The sequence below is a fragment of the Macaca nemestrina genome, chromosome 6, assembly GCF_043159975.1.
Source record: "Macaca nemestrina isolate mMacNem1 chromosome 6, mMacNem.hap1, whole genome shotgun sequence".
Lineage (NCBI taxonomy): Eukaryota > Metazoa > Chordata > Mammalia > Primates > Cercopithecidae > Macaca > Macaca nemestrina.
Window position 1 is genome coordinate 55,861,927 of NC_092130.1, and position 13,373 is coordinate 55,875,299.

A 13,373-nucleotide genomic window follows, 5' to 3' on the forward strand; every position below is an offset into this window, starting at 1 on the left:
CAGGATCAGTGTGTCCCTAGTCCTATGTATTGCCAAAATCTGATATCCCAGACCTTTTTCACTTACAGTAGTAAACATGGCTCGGGGGCTTTCTTCTCACACACGCTGTTTCGAAAAGCGCTTACCATGTGCCAAGCTCTGTACTGGATGCTGTAGAGAATAATGTTTTTGTTTCTGAGAGCTTGGAATCTGATGGGAAAAATGGACATGTGCACCAGTAATGATTCTATAAGGCAGCCTGAGATGTGTGTTGAAACAGCCACAACTACCAAGCACGGCCAAGGCTAAGGAGGGAGGACTTCGCCGTCCCTGGGGAAAGCTGAGATTGTGAGGCGCAAGCTCGTGCATTGAATAGAAGCTTCCATTTCATAACAGTCCAAGGGTGTACTGCTGGGCAGAAGTTAAATCAAGTCTCTTTCATGTTAAGAGTGACTGAGGTGAAGGGCATAAACTTACTGCAGAAATCTGAAGAAACATTCGAGACAGCCCATGCTGTTCTCCTAGTCACAAACCTCCACTTGTACTAGGAGATTATTTAGAAGGTGCATGGCTGAGTAAAGATGGAACACATTTAGGTATTTCAAATATTTCCCAGGAAGAAATATCCAATGCTTATACTGCTATTAAAGAGAACTTCTGAAGTGACTACTGTTTGTCTAATGGTGTTTTCTATTATAACCCTATTTTAAGAGGGTTGTAACTTGACTGTAAAAATTCCCTCTGGGTGAAAACTTGGCATACCAGAGTGCTCCCTTTGAATAATGCTTATTTTATTTTTTTTTTTTTATAACAGATTTGTTTTACAGTAGCCAAGGTCTTTGAAAGTCAAAAAAAAAAAAAAAAAAAAAAAAAAAAAAAAAAAAAAGACAATGAAGCTCTTAGTATTAGAGGGAATTGATTCTTTCTATGAATGTTTGCATTCTGTACTGCATGGAAGATAAAAAATAAAACAAGAATCAAACCTATTTATCTTCTTAATGTACAAAACAAATATCCAATTTTAGATAAGAGTCTTCATGCAGTGTGCCCAAAATTACAATAACAAAGCTATATAATGTCTACTAAAGGAAAGAGTGTTTTTTATTTTTTTTTAAGTAACAGATGCAGTTGTAAGACACCAGCTGGCTAAAGTAGTATAACCCAATAGATGGAACTTACATAGAAGCAGACAGCAGTTTTGCTCTTTCTACTGAGTTAGATGAGTTCTACCAAGACAGTGAACAATATTGTAAAAACTCCAGTGATAATCAAAGAAATCAATATATTTAACACTAGGCATTATGTGCTTTGCATTAAGGAACAGAAGGAGACAGTGAGGGATGGAGAAGATATTCTACTCAATGGGCATCACATAAGGCATAAGGGATTTGAGATAGGAACCTGAAACTGTTGTTTTTTTTGGTAGCCTCAGTTCCCACATGCTGCTTTTCTTGAAGGGCTGAGTGTAATTCCAGTGACTGAAGATATATAATCTGAGTATGAGTAGGTGCCACAATAGAGACAAAGCCATCTGGTCTACCACTGAAGGAAGTGCTGGCTTTACTCTATTTCGAGTGAGTTGGCATGTATATCTACAAAGTGGTGCCTTTCTAAGAATTGTTAAGGTTAAGTGTTCTTATATACAATTAAGTTTTAACTCATTTACCAGTTTTAGAATCTAACGCAGAGTAAGATGTGACTTTGTATTCTGTGTTAACAGAAATCATAGTAGGAAACAATGTGTTCTTACCCTTTAAAGTTATAGAGATGAGAAGGAAAGTATAAAAATAGAACTATAGAAATAGAGATTAGTGGTTGCCAGAGGTCAAGGAGGGGCAGGTAGAGAGGGCAGTGGGCGTGGCTAGAGAAAGTCAACATGAGGGATTTTTGTAGTACTGGAAATATTTTGTATCTTGCCTGCATCCATGTCAATATTTTGGATGTGATACCATGCTATCATTTCTAAAGATATTACCACTTGGGGGAAAGGTGCACAGAATTCCTCTATATTATTTTTTACAAATTAATGTGAATCTATAATTATATCAAAATAAAAAGTTTAATTGAAAATAATATCAGGTTTACTTTAATAATACATGTATTAAGAAGTGAGACCAGTAACAACATGGATTCTAGTAGAACAGGGATCAGTAAGTTATGGTCCACAGGCCAAGTCTGGCCCACTGCTTGTTTTTACAAATAACCTTTCATTGGAACACTGCTGTCTTCCTAAATTATGTATTGTCTATGGATGCTGTTGTGCTACAATAGCAAAATCAAGTCATTGCATTGGAGACTGTATGATCGACAAAGCCTAAAATAATTACTATCTTACTCTTTACTAAAAAATACTAAAAAATATTTGCCAGTATAGAACATAAACTAGGCTGGGCCGAGTGACTCTTGCCTGTAATTCTAGCATTTTGGGAGGCTGAGGTGGGTGGACTGCTAGAGTTCAGAAGTTTGAGACCAGCCTGGACAAACTAGGGAGACCCCCGTCTCTATAAAAAATAAACAAAGTTGCTGGGTATGGTGGTGTGTGCCTGTAGTCCCAGCTTCTTGGGAAGCTGAGGCAGGAGTATCGCTTGAGTCCAAGAAGTTGAGGCTACAGTAGTCATTATCACACTACTGTATTCCAACCTGGGCAACAGGGCAAGACCCTGTCATAAAAAAAAAAAAGAATATAAACTCTACCAGGGTAAGTACCTTGTCAGCTTTATTTATCACGCTTTCTTAGCACATTGCGGGTACACAATAATCATTTGTTAAATTAAGGAAGCAGTATACTAAGGACATTTGAGGGTGCTAAGAAGAGGATGATTGAAAGAATTTAAAAACATCATCTTGGGATCATGACTGTACATTTTCTAAAGCTCATGGCACTGAAAAACAATGCCTCCTGCCTTTTATAGACCAATGGAGGAAGAGGAGTGTAGGTCTCACATAAGCCCACAGGAGCCACATGAGACCTATGAAATGAAAAGAATTTTTAAAGGCATGAACTAACTGTGTAGAGGGTCTAATATAATTCAGGCATCTTACATCCTTTTAGGTGTATAACATGTAGCAATAGTTCAATCTTTGAGATACGCTTATAGTTAAGTCACTAAAACCAATTAATTTGATCAGAAGATTTCTACCTGTTTTGGGGGAATGCTCCTGTTATCTCATTACACAGGCATCTCACTTTGTTCAGGAGAAGAATTATTAAAAACAAGAGTGAAAAAAAATCCAAACTTTGAAGTTGACTCTAGTTTTGAAATTTTGGTTATACCAATGAAGGTTTCAATTTAAATGGACTCTTTTACAAATACTCCGTATGGTGAAAATGTTCTTTGATAATATCAAGAATAAACTTCTAAATTGTTCGCTAAATTTTGACTTCCTCCAAGGCAGGAATAATATGATCATACTGTAGTCTCAAGAATAGTTTCTAGGAAATACAGTTGGCGCTGGGAAGATGAGAAGAGGAAATAATGAAAGCAGAGTCTGGAGCCAGACAAAACTGGATTTGAATCTCTGGGCCTGGAATAATTTAATTTTCCTTGCTGTGGCTCATCTGAAATGAAGCAAATGATTCCTGTCTCATAGGTTGTTCTGAGGATTGAATCAGGGTGGAGAGTGCTTGGGCCATGGAATATACTCATAGACGGTCATTTCCTTGAAGTAAAAGACAAAGGACATAGGGATAAGAGAGAGGAGGATCTTCCAGGATCTGCAGTCAGCAAAAAGGAATACCTTGCCTGCGTGACACTATCTCCTAGCTGTTTCCCTGGGAAGGAGCAGGACTCTGCTTTGTGTTGTACCTGCAGCATTGTTCTGCAGTTTATCTAAATGATTGACCGGGCGCGTTGGCTCTGGCCTGTAATCCCAGCACTTAGGGAGGCCAAGGCACGCAGATCATTTGAGGTCAGGAGTTGGAGACCAGCCAACATGGCAAAACCTCATCTTCACTAAAAATACAAAAATTAGCTAGGCATAGTGGTGTGCGCCCGTAATCCCAGCTACTCAGGAGGCTGAGGCAGGAGAATCGCTTGAACCTGGGAGGCGGAGGGTTGCAGTGAGCCGAGATCACGCCACTGCACTCCAGCCTGGGCAACAGAGAAAGACTGTCTCCAAAACAAACAAACAAACAAACAAACAAAAATTAGATTGGCCTCCATGATATTTCTAAAAGATCATTTTGTTCATGGAACATAACATAGCGGCCTAAACAAATCAAACAAACAAAACCCTCTTGTTTGTGTGGGACGTTGGGCTGAAGAGAAGTTTCCAATAAAACTCTCATTTGCAGGTGCTAGCCTAACAGGAATGACTGTCACGAGCTGACCATGCTGGAATCCATTCCTTTAGTTTCTTGAGGTACCCTCTGCCCTCCCATTTTGGGGCTCTGTCTAAACCCACAGGAAAATTGTTTCCCAATTTGTTTGATTAAAATGTCTATTTAAAAAAAAAAAAAGATTTGTTACAAAAAGTCTTTCTTATGCCTGGTTTCCTTTCCTTTTATCGTGTTAAACACGAAACAGTAAGAAACAGCGTTCCCTGAGAGGCAGTGTTTTTGTACTTCCCAACACTGAGGGTTTGACCTTGAGTCAGTTCTGTGGCAACTCTGTTTTGTTGCTGTTACAGACTCTGCCCATCAACGACTGTGGCTGTTGACAAATTCAGCATGAAGCCAAATTATGATGAAGCACCTTTACTATGGATAGCAATTCATTATTATACTAAAACATCTTTAAGGAGAAAATGTGACAAGAAGAAAGGTAGACAGAAGGTACTGTGACTCTCTGGGGATTATTACCTTACCTAAACTAGGGAGAAATAATAAAGCAGGCTGCAGACTGTGAACTGTGTCAGCTCTGGATAAGTAGCGAGTCTAAGACCACAAGCTTACCCTGTGACAAAATACTTAGCAGCCACCAGGCAAAGCGAGTACGGGGCATACACCAGCTTTGCATTTTTAAGAAATGTTTTTAAACTATTAAATACAGCCAGTATTTTTTCCTGCATTTTCTTTTGTAGCTCTGTTAGTCATTTTTATAATATCCAAGACCGAAAGCCACATTGTTAGAAAAATAAGGCACAGAACTCCTGTTTTCTCTTCCCCAAATGGCTGTTAGTTTCACTCTGAATTATTGTATTCGCTTTACAAATAAACGTTGAATATTATAGGAAGAAACAGAACTGAGGAATGGGGTGCTTCCAGCTGGTATGTTAATTGGACACTGTTTATTCAACAGCAGCATTAAGAATATAAAAACCTCATCACCAGTCTTCTCTGGAAAGAAAGCCTCTGCAAATAATAGCACTTATGTAAAACTTAAGGCCTGAATGTTTCTTGTTTATGAGTAACATAGTATTAGCATATTAAAATCATTACTAACCAGTGCTGGAAGATGTGTTCGGAAGCCTGTCAATGTGCTAATGGTAGTAGTCTTGGAAATCCACATCTGCCACAGGATTAATTACTCACATAAAACATTATCATTTCCCACATATCCTATGAGAAGGAGCTGCTGCTGGAGTGATTAATGACTCTGAATGATATACAAAGGAATACATAGGAAGGGTACCCAGAGAGGGAGAGATCTGCTCTTGACTCATACGAGAACAAGTTGAAGGACCTCAGTGGTGTAACATTTATTTCTCGAGGCCTTTAAGCAATTAAAAAGAAATATCTGGCACAAGCTCTAAGAAACTTATTGTTTAAATGGCCAATAGTGCCTTCCCCCGGAGGCCTTTAAATACGAGAGGATGAGGGTGGAGAGAAAGTTAGGTCAGAGTGAAGCTGGCCGCTCGGGGTTGGTGAACTAGCTACTGCTTGTCGATGCCACGTTTTCTAGGTCCTTCTGTCAGTGTGTCTTAGTCACTGAAGCTCAGCTCAGAGGTGACTTCCAAGGTCTGCACTGGCTTCTCTCCTTCTCACCACTACACCTTCTGTTAGATGTCAAGCTGAGGCGGATTCAGTTTTGAGAGGATGGAGGCAAAGAAAAGCAAAAACATTTGAAAGACAATTTATTGTTTACAATTAAAACTAGGGGATTATAGTTCAAAGGTGAGAACCCAGTCTGCAATTAAGGCCTGCGAGAAGACTTAAACAAGCTATTATATGACAATTACCACAAATGGGAATAGGAGGTAATCTATCGATTGTGTCCCTGAGCACCCCTCCATGTTGTCCATCATTCCAGCCAAGCACCTCTGTCAATCCCTATACACTACCTCCAGTTTACAATAAATTGACCAGCCTGATTGTTTGTTTGTTTGTTGGCTCTTCTGTGTTTCAGAAAAGAGAGAAACAGACTTTCCAAACAAAACCAGTCTTTGAGTTTTGAAAATGTATCCAATTTCATTGCTTCTATCTTTCCTTTATTTTCCATAGGCCTTTTCTGTGGGGGGACAGACTCTCACAGTTGGGATTTGGGAAGTTAAAGCTGTAAGTGCTAAAGAAGTCAAGACAATTTTCAAAGCCTTTCAGCATCATTATAAATAGAGACAGAATTATAGTGAAGTTAGTGGTAATTCAAATTGATCAGCTAGATAGCAGATGATGAGTGGTTTGAAACTGGCAAATTTAATGCATATCTACTTGGTTAGTGGATGTGGGTTAGTTGGCCAAATGTGTAAGCCCATGAACCTGTGGAAATGCTACTTATGCAGGTGACAAAGCTTAACACTATAGGGTTTTCAGGGAAAATGACACTGGCAGGGCATCCTGTTGAGTTTTCTTACTCCCTGCTAAATGACTTTGATTAAGCATTTAAATGCTACTCTTTCTGCAGAAGATCTTGGGAGAACCCACTAGAACCTCAAGTTGTGTTCTTAAAGTGTCTCCATTTTTATCTAGTTGAGTATTATTTTTTCATTAGGTGGATCCATTGTGGCTCACAGGCACTCTGATTTTCCAAGGACTTACATAAGCTTGGGCAGAATCATCTTGGCCCGAAGGATTGAGGTAATGAGGGGGCGGTGGTGGAAGTGGGAAGAAGAGCGGGGAGAGAGATAGAGATAGAGAGAGAGAGAAACCCCAATGAGAGTCCTCTTAGAGGATCATCTGTTTTCCATCACAAAAGTATTCCTTGTTCCACATTATTCTTTTGAAGTAAAAGAAGATAAAAAGGCAACCTAAATCACAGCTTATTTTCTGTTATGCCATTATTTTATTTTCAAGTCTCTCTTTTTTTGAGCAGGGAGAAAAAAACAAGTCTCATGAAGAAATAAATAGGAGTCGATACAAGTATGGTTGGGAAATTATACATTCAACCTGAAGGATGAAGGTTTGGACTTTTGTTGCTGGGTTTCCAAGAGCTGTGTTGAAACTTGAATTTCGTGGTCAGACTCTTAGCATTTTATAGAACTCAAGAAAAAGACTGGTGTTGAATTCTTCAAAGCTTTTGGCTTGAATATGGTTTAGGTTGGAGCTTCAGCAGGAGCTTGCCAGGGATTGGAGAAAATGTCCCTTGAACCCTATTACCCATGGATCATTACATCATTGATCTCTCAAGGTGGTGGTGCTGCTACTCATGACGTTGACATGTAGTCTCATTATACATTCTTTGATACAAGAGATCTTGATCTTGAGTGATTTAAATTGTTCCTTTTTGGCTTTAAGGTTTAGGAAGCAATAGATCTAGTTACTTATTGTAATTTCCCAAACCTTGAAGAAAAACATTTTTTAAAAAACTAGCAGAAACTGTGGTTTCCTTTTCACTTTCTTGTTTGTAATTCCAGTTACAGGGCTTATTATAATAAGTAAAAATCCTCTGAAGTTGACATTTTCTATCACACAATATTACTGCTTCAGAATCCATGTATGTATTTTCACCAGAAGTGCTAAACCTTTGAGAGAAGCAGGTCTGACGATTGAGTGTCTGGCTGGAAATCATTTACTATCGATGGTCACTCAGCTCAAGATTGTATCGCTGAAATGACTTAGGAAGAAAAATCAATAATACTCACAGACTGTGCAGTCCTCTTAGAGGATCATCTGTTTTACCTCACAAAAGTATTCCTTGTTCCAGATCATTCTTTTGAAATAAAAGAAGATAAAAAGGCAACCTAAATCACAGCTTATTTTCTGTTATGCCATTATTTTATTTTCATGTTCTCTTTTTTTGAAGGGGAAGAAAAAAACAAGTCTCATGAAGAAATAAATAGGAGTCGATACAAGTAAAATGGAAAGCTAACGTGAGTGTGCTTGTATTATAATGTAAATTGCTCATGTTTTCAACTGAGAGAAAACCTGCCTAGTGTATAATTAATAATATCTTAATTTCAAATTGTTAGATGAAAGGTGAATAGTTTTATCCCCATAAAATGACTTTTGTGAGTGGAAGATTGATTTTACACACACACATGCATACACACTAACACAAACATACACAGGGCACACATGGGCCACCATCACTTCCATTCTCAGTTAGACATTACACTTTCATTGTTTCTCTAAATTGAATTCTTTTGTTTTACCCTAGCCTGGATCCAGACCACATTTTGGAATAGCATTCTGGTGAAATGCAGTGGGATGGGACCTGCCTAATCTGGGAGAGGAATGACGTAAGTTATTGAGATATAAAATTGAAATCCTCCTGGAGTACATGCACACCAAAAGCTAAGTGAAGGAGTGAGATGGACTGGATTTTCCTTAGTTGCTCAGAAGGAAAAGCACAAATGGCCTACTATCGCAATTGGCCTGGAGCTCTCCTTGGTGCTGAGATAGCACCCGAGGGAGTTTCTCACATGGTGCTGACCTATGCGTGCCTGATGGGTTAGACTGGATCAGTCATTTTTATAGGGGATGTGTACCACAGAGGCATAGGAGGTGGTTTGACAAGGAACAAGGGCAAGAAACAGCATGAAAATAGTTTGAATTTATGATGAGAACATTATTCCTTTACTAAAGTCCTCATCTTCACCTCCTCACCATCAGTGTTCATGTGACTGTCAGAACCCAGATGATCCCATCTCCTTTCACCTCCCTCATCCTTGTCTTTTTTTTTTTTTTAATGAGATAAAAGCTCTGGGGATGCTTATTCCTTTATCTAGATTTTACCTGCATTTCTGGTTGCTAGCTTTGGAGAATTTCTGCTCTGGTTTTAATTTGAGAGACCTAATGCATATCTTAATAGAAAGTGCAAAGAGATGAATCCATTCTACTCTTTTGGTCTATTTTTAACACCATGGCTGATTTACTGGCTTTAAGAACTATGATATTTTTCAATGTGTTAAGCTATCTGAGGAAGCTGAGGGTGTAGATAAAAAGACTAAAAAAATTTCTTTCTGTAGGCCAGGCACGGTGGCTCACGCCTGTAATCCCAGCACTTTGGGAGGCCGAGGCGGGTGGATCATGAGGTCAGGAGATCGAGACCATCCTAGCTAATACGATGAAACACTGCCTCTACTAAAAATACAAAAAAATTAGCCAGGTTTGGTGGCGGTTGCCTGTAGTCCCAGCTACTTGGGAGGCTGAGGCAGGAGAATGGTGTGAACCCGGGAGGTGGAGCTTGCAGTGAGCCGAGATTGGGCCACTGCACTCCAGCCTGGGCAACAGAGCAAGACTCCATCTCAAAAAAGAAAAATTCTTTCTGTATTAAAACAAAGGATATAGTTTTTGATTTTGATGAAACTGGTCTCTATTAGAAGCACATCATGCCTTCAAGAGCTTATTTCATTAAGGAGGAGGAAGCAGAAGTTTCAGGTTAAGATTGCAAATGATAAACTGTGGCATTGAGTGCTAATGCCAATAGAAAGTTAACTGTGACTGTATATTTATGAGAGTTGTTATTGTTTTTCTTAGGGCTTTAGTGACAAAGTTCCATAGATTTTGTCCCAACACTACCCCCAAAGCCTTATTAAGTATAGTACGCAATTGTACAGAATCTATGGCTTTTGAGTGTGTGTTCACGGAGTTATCACAGAAATGGTTGTAAAACATCTTGAATAGCTCAAGTTCATATCCTTGGGCATGAATGTAACCAGTCTTTTGCCAGTACAGAAAAGGCAACTGAAGAGAGCATTGCATAGACATGAGACACTTTGCAAAGTCCAAGGGCCTCCAGTATTCAGCCCATGCCACAAATGCACATGGGCCTAGACACTAGTGATTTTGGCTTGTGGAGCAGCCGCAGCCTTTGTAATCTCCTTCGTACCCTGTGGGAGAGAGATACTGCTGGCTAGGCTCAAGGACTTACAAACCTTCTAGTCCAGGAGAGTTAGCCCTTGTTCCTTAATGCATTGTTTTTTTTTTTTTTTTTTTTTTTTTGAGACAGAGTCTTGCTCTGCTGTTCAGGCTGGAGTGCAGCATTGCCATCATGGCTCACTGCAGCCCAAACTTCCTGGGTTCAAGCAATCCTCCTACCTCATCTTCTTAAGTAGTTGGGACTACCTATGTGCACACTACCATGCACAGCTTTTTTTTTTTTTTTTTTCTGTAGAGACAGGGACTCACTATGTTGCTTAGACTGATCTTGAACTCCTGGGTTCAAGCAATCTTCCTGCCTTGGCCTCCTAAATGCATTCTTGGTTGCATTTGAGAACCAAGTCATCCGCTTTTCAGGTATTGTGCCTTCTGCATGGGCAATGCTGCCACATCTCTATCTGGACACATCAGAAAAAAAAGGCATTGGAATTTTGGCAAACTTGACAAGTGTTATGTATGCCCCTCATTTTATACGTGTACTGTATACTTTGAGTTCTACAATAAAACCTGTTTTTTTATTCCAGATGAGTTGTGTGACATCAGCTGGATTACTTCATCTCTGGCTTTTGGGTCCTAGGAACTGAAATGCAGACAGCATTTTAATCCTAACATCCTTTCCTAGCCTGGTATGTAAAGCACCTGACAGTTACTCTGTTTCTTTCTGTGAAGTCTCGGCATAGTCACCACACCACAGTCCTTCTTCTGGGTTTGGTTTCACTGGACTTGACCAGTAACTGGTGTTCTCTCCAATGGCAGCTGACTCAGGCTGACATGTGACCTAAAAAGAGTGTGGCCCTACTCTTCATTTCAGCTCTTCATGAGCTAACCGGCCAACCCTGCCACTTTGTCACTTGAATGGCTTTGAACTTCAGACTCTTGGCATTAGTTGGTTACAGCAGAGGGAGACCAATTAGAGACTCAGCTACAGGGAGAGAAGCTGCATCACCCACTCTTGTGCAGCACCTGAGAGGGCAACAGCAGAAGTTAGCTGCTGAGGGGACAAGATGGTTTCGTGGCTGCTCTTGGTGGCATTGTGTCTTGAATGATATTCTGGCCTCTGTGAGGTTTGGCTGGGCTTAATTGGGATGATTTGCTGACTTCCTGGCTTTCCTGTGAATTCTTATTTAATAGTGTGTTTTACCATTTCCTGGTTCAGGGGCCGAGGGTGAGAAGGAAGTGGGGTTTGAGGAAGCTTAAGCCCAGTTGTATCCGCGTACAGGTGCAGGGACGTTTCTTTTCATCCTACTTGTTCCCCACGGGGTATCCAATTCCCTGTCCTTCTTTGAGGCTTATTGAAACTGGGTAGGTTGTTGAGACTGACAACATCTGGGGCCAGATTGGCATTGTACTCCCAGAGGTTCACTGAGGAAGTACTGCCTGCTGTCACAGGGGGTTTTTGTGGGGTGCGATATGGGAAGGAGAGACAGCACAGTTCTTTAGAGAAGCGGGGTGCATTGCTTGCAGGTAAGGACTAGACAGTCTGCAGAGGTGAGCAGTTCCCAGAAGCTGCTTGCTGCTGACAATACAGGGGATACTGAAGGAGGAGAGGCCAGGCAACCCAGGGACCTGATGTCACTGCTGCCTCACGGTCACTCCAAGCCCCTTCTCATTGCAAACCTGTACATGTCCCTTTCCTTTGGTTCCTTCCCTCAGCACCCTTCTTTCCCCACCCTTGGGAAGCCAAGGTGATCTTGATGTATACGCAGGGGAAGGGGCAGTAGTTCTTATTCCTTTTGCTTTTTCATGTATTTGATTTCTGGCTCTTCTCAGGATACCAGAACCTTGAAACTCTACCCAGTCAGACTTTATTTTTCTTTACTTTTTACTGCAGTAACCCTCCCTTGAGGCAGTGAATGCCATGAGCCTTGTTATTTGAATGAGGGAAAGAGAGTCCAGGGAGTGAGGTTGATAGGGGAGCCTCTACCATAATGAAGAGAGGATGAAAAGAACTCTGGTTAATAAACATGTACAACAAATCCCATGACCTTTTACAAGTAACCTGAGCACGTCTCTTTTGTGCATCTTGAAAGAGCCTAACATGTATCTTTGAGTCTCTATAGAGCAAAATATTTCCAAACCTCAGTGAGCGGGCCATCTTTTTCAGATGATAGGAGAAGTTATAGTACATCTGAGTTACTTGGAAGGCCTTTGAAGTTTAAAACACACCTGTAAAACTGAAATGGAGGAGAATAAATGAAGGCCATTAAACTCTTAAGATATTGATCAAATAATATCTTGAATACCAGGCTTCCGTTTAGGATGGATCCAAATATAAGAATTTATTCAAGTGGCCAAGTCAAAGAAATAACTTAGGAATGAGCAAAATCAACAGGATAGAATCTCTGATTTGGAGCATGAAAGCAACTGCAAGTTGTGTTAAAATACCCACCAGGTTTTCTCTTAAATACACTCAATTACAGGTGAAGCTCCTAATGAAGATGAACAATCACAATCAAATGGAGCTAGCTAGTGAAGACCGCAAGGCCAGAGGCTGTGTTTACCAAAGAGGCTTTTAAAAATAACAAAAATACATAATGGTGAAATCTTCCAGTTTTTGTGAAGTGCAATTATGATCATCTGGTGGCAAATGTATTACTCCTTTTGTAGATAGTTGCCGTCAAATACACATCTCTTCCGTTTTGCAATTTGAGTCAATTAAATGTTTTATACAAAGAATGCATAAATCAGTTGCTGCACAGCCCTGTAAAGTGCCTAAGTTTGCACAGCGAAAGTTTATAGTACACCACATTTCCCAGGAAGGCAGAATTATTTAAGAGGGTTATGCTGAGAACACAAGGGACAAGAATAAAACGTCATTTGTGTTCCATGGTTACTTACCAGGTAGATATGCAAATAGGAGATGCTACTAAAATTAAATGCATCTGAATGCAATCAGCAGTCATAATTATATCTTGCACCAAACTTCTCTAAAAACTATGAAGATACCGGTCGGTTGTTCACGGAAAGCTTCCCAGAGGAACTGACTTGTAAGGTAAGTACTAATGAGTAGGAGGAAGAGTATCCTATAAGGTGAGGGTAAAGTATTCAGCAAGGTAAGGGAAAAAGTGTGACTCATTCAAAGAGCTGAATATTTAATATGGCTAAATCATGGAGTGTATTATGTGTTTGCATATGTGTTTGTATGTGTGAGTGGACTGGTATGTGGAGGGATGAAATGTAAATACAAGGAGATGTG

General features: G+C 40.1%; 1 long non-coding RNA gene across 1 annotated transcript; it reads left to right on the plus strand.

Moving 5' to 3' along the window:
- The first annotated feature begins 7,490 nt into the window (after positions 1-7,490).
- Positions 7,491-10,875, plus strand: LOC139363783 (uncharacterized). Its single transcript, XR_011624716.1, has 3 exons — positions 7,491-8,166; positions 8,454-8,535; positions 10,702-10,875. It is a non-coding gene; the product is annotated as an uncharacterized lncRNA (long non-coding RNA).
- The last annotated feature ends 2,498 nt before the right edge of the window (positions 10,876-13,373 follow it).